Raw genomic sequence first — 10,513 nt, forward strand, 5'->3', positions numbered from 1 at the left:
ATATATTATTAACCGACGTTATGAAATTCAGTCCACTCGTTAAAAATCTATATATATATATATATATATATGTGACAGGGTATTTAATATTAAATGTATATATAACGCAACCTTTTATTTTATTTATTCCTCTTCTCAGGTATTGTTATTTCTAAGTCAATACGCTTTATTTAATTAGGTTTAAGTCTGTACTTATTACATTTATGTATACATTGGGCATACAAAATACAGACAGGTTTTTATGTTTATTTATGTAATCATTTTTTTATATTTTATTTTATTTTTATTAGAAAAAATTATCTGTTTGCTCTGAAAATTTTTATTGATTATCTTTTTAATAGTTTGCATTTTAATTTGAATGATATTAAATATCCAGATGATTTTAAACATAATATAATATAAATTTAAATTCAATGAGATATATTTTTTCATAAATGGAAGCTTAAAATTTAAATTAAGGCCCTAAAATAAATTTTTTAATTATTCATATATACAAAATACGAAGATTTTGATTTACCGGAAAAAGGACCAGAACGGAAATAAATAAAAAGGAAAAAGTGTTTAAGAGGAAACCACCCACTTTGTTCGTCAATTTAAACGCTGTCATTTTCCATGCTCGTAAACTAAATACACTTTAGCAGCACAGTCTACAGTTTGTCTGATAGCGAGGAGAACAAATAAAGAAGCAACTCTTCGAAAGGAAAGCAATATAAACTAACCCGAATACGAGTAGCGAAGCGAATAAGCAAAACAAAGTGGAGAACTGATGCTAAAGCTGAAGAACATAAAGAGTTTTGTTGTTTTGTCGCGTCACGACCCGACGACAGGTTCACTTCTGTCCAGTGCTTTCGAGTGACTCTCGTTTCTTCTCACTTGCTATTTTGTATACTCTGCAAATGTATGCACGTTTACTACTGCAGTTAGTCGTTACTTACTTACGGCGTTTTGTTTGTTTTGTTTTGTATACTAACACATCGCGAAACTACTGCTAAGAGATTAACACCTTACTAACATGCCATAACAATAATAACTATTTTATTTTATTTTATTAAATTAATATTTTTTATCTAAATTTTTATCGGAATCTAATTTAAAAAAAAAAAAAGTTTTTTTTGGCGCATTAAATTAATGCAAGGTCTCAAGTTCGAATCCTGACCAAGGTAATTTAAAAAATGTCCTTATTAATTTTTTTTCAAGCTCCAAAAATTTTTTTAAAAATTTTTCTGGATATTAAATAAATTATTATTTTAAAAATTTAATTTTTTTGAAAGAAAAATATTAAACTCTCTTTTTTTCAGCGCAATAAATTTTCCGATTAACTAGGCTAACTACACAAATAATTTATTCTTCATAAATTAAAAGCGCGCGTCAATTAGGTCTCAGTAACTTGACAAAATCGTTAAGAGGATTAATAGAATAAATTACAGAGATAAATATTTCATAACCGAGGAAAATGTTAATTACAATAGAGTGATGAAGAATAATTGAATAACAATGTTAAAATAGTTTATAGGCGATAGTTAATAGTAATAGTTATCGTCTGTCGAATGGCCATAATTTAATAGACTCGATCGAAGTAAAACGTAAATTGTTATAACCGATTGCACAACAAATTCTATAAAAATCCTGGAGATTTTTTTTACCGATTCAATTTTTCTCAGTTTCATTACGCAAAACCTGAAGATATTTTTACTGAGGACCGTAAACGGACTAGAGACGACCTGTCTGAGCTAGTGGATTAATCGTGATTGCGCTGAACGATGAAATTGCTCACCGCTCAGGTTTTATTTACAACGAGTCGTATTAAGTCGCCTCGTTAGCTCTCCAATATAATTTTCAATTAAAATTATTTTCGAGTTATCAATTTTGATAATTATTTAAAGAATTAATCGTTTTGTAAACTTGACATACTTTCAATAATTTCGGCGGCTAAATATTTTAAATTTTTTCCTGTAAGAATCAATATTTGGTTAATTGTTAAATATTTTGTTTTGTTTGAGCTAATATTAAAATTGATTTTATTTTTTATTCGAGTTCTTAATTATCGGATTATTTTTTTATTAAAAAAATTTAATTGCCCGGTTATTAAGCTTGGGAGTATTTTTTTTTTTGATAATTTTTTAAAAATTATTTTTATCTTAAATAAAATTTAATTGAACTTGAATTTATTTTTAAAAATTTTAATGATTTTTTTAATTAATTAATCCCTGAGTAAAAAATGAGCATAATCATGTAATATTAAGCAAGAATTAAATTATCTGGGGAAAAAAAAAAAGATTTTTTATAATTTTTTTTATTTTCAACATTTTTATTGCAAAATTTTATAATTTTAACTTTTTTAAAAATTATTTTGGGACTATACTATTTTAACAAAAGTCATTATTTAATAAAGCAAAATTTTATTCATAATAAAAATAAATCATTTAAATTCTTGAATTTATTTTTAGTGTAAAAAATAATATTATCAACAATTGCTTATAAAAAAAATTTCCTCAAATAAATTCACTAAAATAAAATTTATTCTTCAAAATATTATCTCTAAAATTAATTTAATTTTCTCCTCAAGAATTTAATCATCAGAAACACAAAAAAAAGAAGCAATAAAAGCGACTACCGTTCAAGCAAAAAATAAATAAATAAATGAGTGATTAATTAATCAGCCTATATAATATATTCGTGTCGAACATGACAATGAATTAATATCCACATAAAATACAGACGGAAAAAAAAACCCAGATGAATATAATTAGTTGAAAAACAGAGGAGATTATTTAAAAAAGCAGGAATAAAAATAAGCAATAAAATTAGTGGTTAAACACGCTACTAAAAACGTTCAGTCGATGTAAATGTCATATATGATCGGGAATAATTAGCGGCGCCGAGAGACAGGTGAAGAATAGCGTCACGCCTCTTTGCTGTAGATCGAGTGCACGCGAACCTCGCATATTGTAACCTCTTTCGGAGTATTATTCCTTAACCTTTTTCTTCCATTCCATTTTCATTTATTTCTTTCATTCCTTTCTCAATATTACCATCATCATCATCATCATCATCATCATCATCATCATCATGTGCGATTATTCTCTTCAGTTGGAACTTCCACCTCGTATCTCCCATCGCAATCAATAAGTACATACGCGTTTACGTGTAAACTATCATCATCATTACGCCGAATGTTTCAATTACTTTTTTATAAATATTTATTAATAAACTCATTTTATTTCATTTTTTGTGACGAGTGATGACTGTTGGCATTGTCTAGAAGGTAATACAAGAGCCCTCGGCCTCTAAGCTCTTTACTCAGATGCTGAAATATTCTCAGCAGAGCCTTTGTGGAGATTCTTTGCATTACTGGTGATGATTTTTATCAAACACTCGTTTAAATTCACTGTTGACATCGATTTTTATATTAATATAAATCTGTTTCAATGGAATTGAAGTTTTTCATGGAATTTATTTATGGAATTGGTTTTTTATGCGAAAATTATTCTTGTTTTATTGGAAATTTATTCATTTTGATTTTTAAAATTGTGGAATTGATTTTGGGACCAATTGCAGAGGTTTTTTAGTGAATAATTTTATTTTGATCCAATTAATTTGATTTGTTCATTTTTTTATTCGAATATTGGCATTATAAACAGAAAAATTGAATTTTCGGGAAGAACAATTTAAAAATTGAATTTTTTATTCAAATTTTGGGGTTTGTAGTCGAAAAAGTAGTTTGTAGAACAATTTTTGAGCTCAGAAGTGAGTTTAGTAAGTTTAAAATTAGAAAAACATGTTTTTGATCCAAATTTAGAGATCGAAATTGTATAAAAATGAATTTCTAGTTTAATAGTTGGATAAAAAATTGAAAAAAAAATTTTTTTTACCCTTAAATTTTAAAAAATTCAATTTGTCGTTCAAATTTTGGGTTTAAAATTAAGGACAAATTTTTTTTTTATCAAAATTTTTGCCTAAAATTAAAAAAAATTAATTAATTATCCAAATTTTCGGTTTTAAATTAAGAAAAATTGATTTCTTATCCAAATTTAGGTTTCAAATTGAAAAAATTTAATTATTTATTTAAATTTTCTATTTTAAATCAAGAAAAACTAATTTTTTATCTAAACTTTGTTTTTAAAAAACTACTCCATTGTGTCAATTTCCAATTGACCTGCATACCAACCCCGAAAAACAATTAAAAACCAGGCACCCAATTGACCAACCTCCTCCCGACGGATAAAACTCCTCGAGCTTGTGATTAACCTCACAATAATTACAATACCTGGTTAGGATAAATCCTTATCCAGCAATAAATAACCTTCATAAGGTGAATTATTCATTATCTGGCGTAATAAACTGCAGTTTAAGTCCCAGGAGTTATTTTTTACTCGCTTAAATCAAGAGTCTATTGTCACTGGACAATAACAATAAAAAGGCATATAATAATAATTGATGCTGATGCTGATGTTGATGTGTATTGGGTACATAGGACAGCCTGTATTATATATCGGCTTGGTGAATTCGGAGGAAGAGGATTCAACGACCTCAGCTTTACTTTTACAAGGTTTATTGTTCGCGGAAGACATAATCCCGAGCTGCCGTTGCCGCTTCAAGACTTTTATGTATTACTGGACGATCTTCGCTTCAATCGATCCAAGTGCGGTGTTATGCATCGAGTACACTCTAATGTAAAGTACAAAACACAAAATGTAGAACGGGAATCAAATATTTTAACTGAAATTCAATTTTACGACGGACTCAATGGAAGAAGCTGCAAGCGAACAAGTACTGGAACTTGTATCAGTATGAGGTACGGCAAAAAACTTCCCCTCTTTGCTCCGTACTCCAGGTTGCGGTTTGGCTCATGTGTGTTGAGATAATATATATATATATATCCTCGATTTGAACTCGGCTAAGATCTGCCTTAGCAACCTGTCGCATTCTGATTGTCACGAGCGGAAAAAGATTTATTTCGAAAACTACTTATGGACAGTTGGATGTAATACAGCTAACCGGAAATTTTACTCGCTAACAATCGAGCTATCAACGATTATTTACTGTTTTTATTCCATCAGATTTTTATTTTTGTTCTATTTTTATTTTTATAATTAATATTATTAATAAGAAATTTTTTTAAGTCCGATTTTGTGCTTTAATCCTCTACAAAAGTTAAAAATTAATTAATCGATTCATTTTCGTTGATTTTAAGTTTAAAAATTTTTTTACTATTCAATTTTTATTAAATAAATATTTTTTTAAGATTACTAATAATTTAATAATTTTTATAATACTGAAAGAACTATAGAGTGACGGAAACTGTTGAGTTGTGATAAGAAGTGTTATTTTGTTTAATTGATAGGTCTCTGTGTAATTTATGGTAAGAAAATATTGAAATTAAATGCTTTAAGTGACGTCTTTTGGAGCTTTGAACAATTGTCTGACGTAATTTGATAAATTTTATTGATAGTATTTTTAAGTCGGTGTTTTTTTAGAGAAATTAGTTCAGTTTTATTAATATTTAGATATAGTATTATTTATTCAATTTTATTATATTTTTGCTTTAACTTCTAAAAAAGAATTAATTTTTAATTCAAATCATAACAATAATTCTTAAAAATTGTTTAATATGGCCTAATATTCCCATATATAATTTTTTTAATTAAATTTAGTTTCAAAAATCCTCAATAGGTGGCGCATGATCGTTAAATTTTCTCGCCAATAGAAACTTAAATTAAAAATATTTAATACAAAAATATAATTTGTAATTTTAACTGTCATTAAATTTAATTATCTATTAAATCAATGTTTCAAATAATAAAAAATTTTATTTAAAAATTTTTTTCAAGTAAATAATTTTAAAAGAAAAAAAAAACAAAGGCTCAATGAGTTTAAAAAAGAAAATTGATAAACAAGATCAAAGTACTTGTCTTCTTCTCGATGATAGAGCAATTTAACGAGTGTTGGTCTCGATGGTCCAGCATCAGCATCTCGATCTCCAGCACAAGTATAACCTGTCTCTCGAGTGAACTCTGAATGAAAGCGTAGAGTCCTTGAGTGGCTGACAGTGCGCAAACAGACCCACAATTGTCTCAATGACCCCTGAGGTACCTAACCGGCGTGGCACTTAAGCAAAGTAACCGTTTAGTTGTTAGTTGTAGTTGCGGTAACGATTAGCTCTCCATATCTCCAGCATCCTTACGGATAAATATATAAATACACATACATCTCCAGTTGTATCACTTATTTTTAAACAGCCACTACACCCTTTCTTCCTCCAATCTTGTTCACTTATTCTTTTTTATTATTTTTCCGGGCTCACAAACGCATCTCACATTCGTGACAAATGCCCGTAACAAATCACCCTCTTCATTCTTCCCCGGTATTTTTAATCTTTATTTTATTTTTAAATTAAACTTGCTGTTCAATCGCCCGAGTAATTACTTATTCCAACCTCCTGTAACCAATTCGCTGGGATTAAAAGTTTTGTTAAGATGGTAAGACGGTGTCATTACATTAGCACTTTGCGAGAGTAATCAATGAAATACCACTCAAAATTATTCACCGGCAGATCGGGATGACGGGGTGCATTGTCGAGAGATTAACAATTCCTCTTTTCTTTTGCGCTCCGATGCGGATTCTTTAATCTTTATTAGATTTAATCAAATTTTATTAATTGTTAAGCTTACTGAATATTTTCTCACGTATCACAATTAATTTATACACTTGAAAATTTTGAAAAAAAATTATCTTTTACAAAAAAAAAAATTTTTGATAAAATATTTAATTTATTTTTTTAGAATAACTTAAAATTTATTAGAGTAAAAAAAAATTGATTGACAAAAAAGAGACATTCTTAAAAAAATTACTAAATTTTTTTGGGTTGGGTAAAATAAAAAATTTTTAATTAAATTCAAAGAAAAAAAAAATTTTTTTTTAAGAATATGTTTTTTACAAAATGAACCTGTGAAACATTCCACACAAAATTAAACACAAAAGAACTAACATCTTAACACAGTACTCTAACTAAGCCCCAGTCTAAAGAAGAGTCAACTGTCATGCTAATTTTCATTGTAAAAAGACAACAGACATATTTACTCTTTTATCGAGTGGAAAAAGCCGTCAGAAAATATAAAATTTAAAATTTTAAATTTAAAAAACCTATCTGTAAGAAAATTTGATTATTCAGGTCAAAATTAAAATAATTTTTTCCACTAACGGTTAAGAATTTCTTCACCAAAAATTTCCAGTTAAACTCTAAAAAAAAAAAAAAAAAAACAAAGACTCCCATAAATTAGCGAATTTATCTGAAAATTACGTACAATTAACAATTACTGGTTTGAAGCTCCTTTGAAGCCAATAATTAGCATTCTCCCGAAAATTCCGAAAATACGCACACGCATTTCTGGAGATAATACGAAATAATTATCAGGCTGAATTTCCCCCTTGGTTGCTCTTTAATCATTTTACAAACTTGCAAGAGTCGAGATTAAGTCTAAAGGATGTAATGGCCCTAAACTGAAACTGCAACCGCTCTTTTTTATCCCTAATTGTCTTTCACATTTATTTCCATCCCCTCTCTCCCTCCCCCTCCCCCTTTCTCTCTGGTGTCCTCTGTAGGAACATTGACTGACTGACACTAGTCTCGAACCACCGCGCTCGGAATTCACTCGAGTAAATTGAGAGATATTTCGAAGACCGTGCCATCCCGGCAAGCGTTACGCTCCCCCACACATTCGCCATTGGCAACACACACCCATGCACACCCATGCACACCCATGCACACCACATGTGCGATGTGAGTACAGTGAACAAGAAAAGGAGGAAGAAAGAGGACAGATAGTTAATACGTCCACACATGCACTCACTTACTTACGAGGTGTGTATTGGTGTGCATCGCAAGGGAGGGGAGACACACACCGGTAACTTTTTATGGTGGGGGCTTGAACTCCGCGTGCGGTCCCTTCTTTGACGGACCACCCAAGTTGACCGGCTTACCCGAGCTATGTCTCTACTCAACCACTCTGTACACTCTGTGTTGAGTGTGTCTTTCTACATGTCCTACGTGCACCCTGGAAATACTCCCATGATATGATACACATGTGAGATCCCGGTGTATATTAAAGACTGGTCATAGATACTCCAAACACCCACGCACCTGTATTCAAGTGTCCAGGTAGACTCTCTCTCTTTGTATTTACTATTGCTCTTTATGGTGGCTCCTATGTGGACAAATAATAACTGCTCCAGGTCGTAACCAGGCGTCCCGCGGATTTTACTGAATAATTCTACTTAAATTCTATATTCGAGGGTATAAATAATTTTATAGCAGACTTTTAGTGTTTTCGATTTAAAGGTGGGGGAATTTTGTTTGCTGGGGGTGAATTTTTTAGAAGAATTAATTGATAAATTTATTTTAAATAGAATAAATGTTTTCGGAACTAATAAAAAAAAAAATTTTACACTTTAAATTTTAATTTTAATTGTAAATAAATTTTTTTATGAGATAAAATTCATTTTAAATGAAATTTATCTTTCAAATTTTACCTTAAGCTGTAAAATAAATTTTTTAAAGATTAAATTTGATTAAATTCATTTAAAATAAATATTTTTAAGCCACAAAAATTAGGCAAAATTTGTTGAGCATAAAATATTATCCTAAAAAGAATTAAAAAAAATTAGTCTAACTGTATGCGTTTTAAAATTGAGCAGGTGGTTGAAAGGGAAGTTAATTTGTCCCTATATTTTTATTTTTTTTTTCGCTAATTACATTACAACGTTTTCTTGTAACAGAGTTGAGTTTTTTTAGACATACGCTTGCATTGTTTTATTGATCAATTTGTAATAATAAATAATAAATAAAAGTAGCCCGCACACAATATAAATACAAGACGAAAAAAAAAAAAAAAAAAAGTATTTCAAAATATTGAAGTGTGTAGTTAATATTTATGATAACATAATAATAGAGGGAACACACAACAATACAATAATGAAATTGATTGTAATAAATGAGTCAATAAATAAAATGAACAAAATGAATAAAATGGATGGAAGCGTGCATACAATATAACATGTGAGAAGATGAAATAACAACAATAGCGACTGTAGGATACATTTGTGTATACAAGTTGAGATGATGAGCGATATAAGCCCAGAATAGAGGGAATGAAAGCATCAGCGTGATATTATACGAGTGTATGTAATATATAATAATATTATATAGGATGGGATGATGAGAATGTGAGGCACAGCATATAACCAACGATGTAATGGAGTATTTCATCCGAGCATAAACAGGTGTCGGGGACTTTACAACGCCCGCGTGCTCCTCGAGAACAGAAGGCCGTAATGCCTCGAGTTTACACCTTCGACCTACGATCTCTGCACAAAAATATATGATAATTTCACGAGTATTCATAACAACAAATAACACGCTATTTATTTTACTGCTTTACGAGATACACTTTACTTTATATATTTTATACATTTTTCATCATTTATTTTACCTCGGTGATATTTAAATCATTTTGTCACCAATTACTCGCTTATTATCCGCACTTGTGCTAACATACATTGTCGATTAATTTATACCTACTTTTATTAATCAAACTCAACAACTTTTATTTAATTGCCGTTTTTATTCCCAATTCAATTGGAATTAAACCATCTTTGCTTATAATTACTCTCAATACATCAATTGACTCATTTTTTTTATTATTATTTTAATTTTAATTTTAATGATAATGTTTTATTTTTAATTTTGAACAATTAAGTCTTTCAATTTTATTATTATTATTATTATTATTATTATTATTATTATTATTATAATAAAATTTTGAGAAGTGTCCAAATAATAATAATAATAATAATAATAATAATAATAATAATAATTTTTTGAAATTATTATTATTTTAAAAAATTTTATTTAAATAATTTTTAATATTAATAATTAATACATATGTATGAAAGATAATGATCAGTGAACATGTACGTCTGCATTGCACATACATATGATTGATATCGTTGATTACTCTATATGTAATTGAGATATATTTTTATGACAATCGGATGTCGTGTAATATTTCAATAAAATATTTATCGTATTATACTGTACTTTTGTTTATGTTTATTGTATAATTTACATCGCGATTAACCGGGTGTATTATTATCATTATATTATGCCAGCTGATATGTATTATACATTACGGATTGTTAATTAATTTATTGGCTTCTGCGAGCTTTCGGTGTAATTGATACCATGCCTGGATGTATGTATATATATAGTGAGGTTATAATGTAGGCACTTTATTTTATATTTTATTTCATTTTGAAGTAGAGATTGTGGGGAGTTAATCTGAGTAAGTGGATAAAAATTTCAATGATGGAACTATACAAGAAATACTTCCAAGGATTAATAGTATACAGTAAATAGTTGTGCCTATTATTACCGGACTGTTGCATTAGTACCTAATTTGCTGGGATATTAGTCTATTAATACATGTACATTAGTGTTATCTGTGAATCACGATAG

The sequence above is a fragment of the Cotesia typhae genome, unplaced genomic scaffold, assembly GCF_013202065.1.
Source record: "Cotesia typhae breed Kobodo isofemale line unplaced genomic scaffold, CoteBio_Ctyphae scaffold_152, whole genome shotgun sequence".
In the NCBI taxonomy this organism is placed as follows: domain Eukaryota; kingdom Metazoa; phylum Arthropoda; class Insecta; order Hymenoptera; family Braconidae; genus Cotesia; species Cotesia typhae.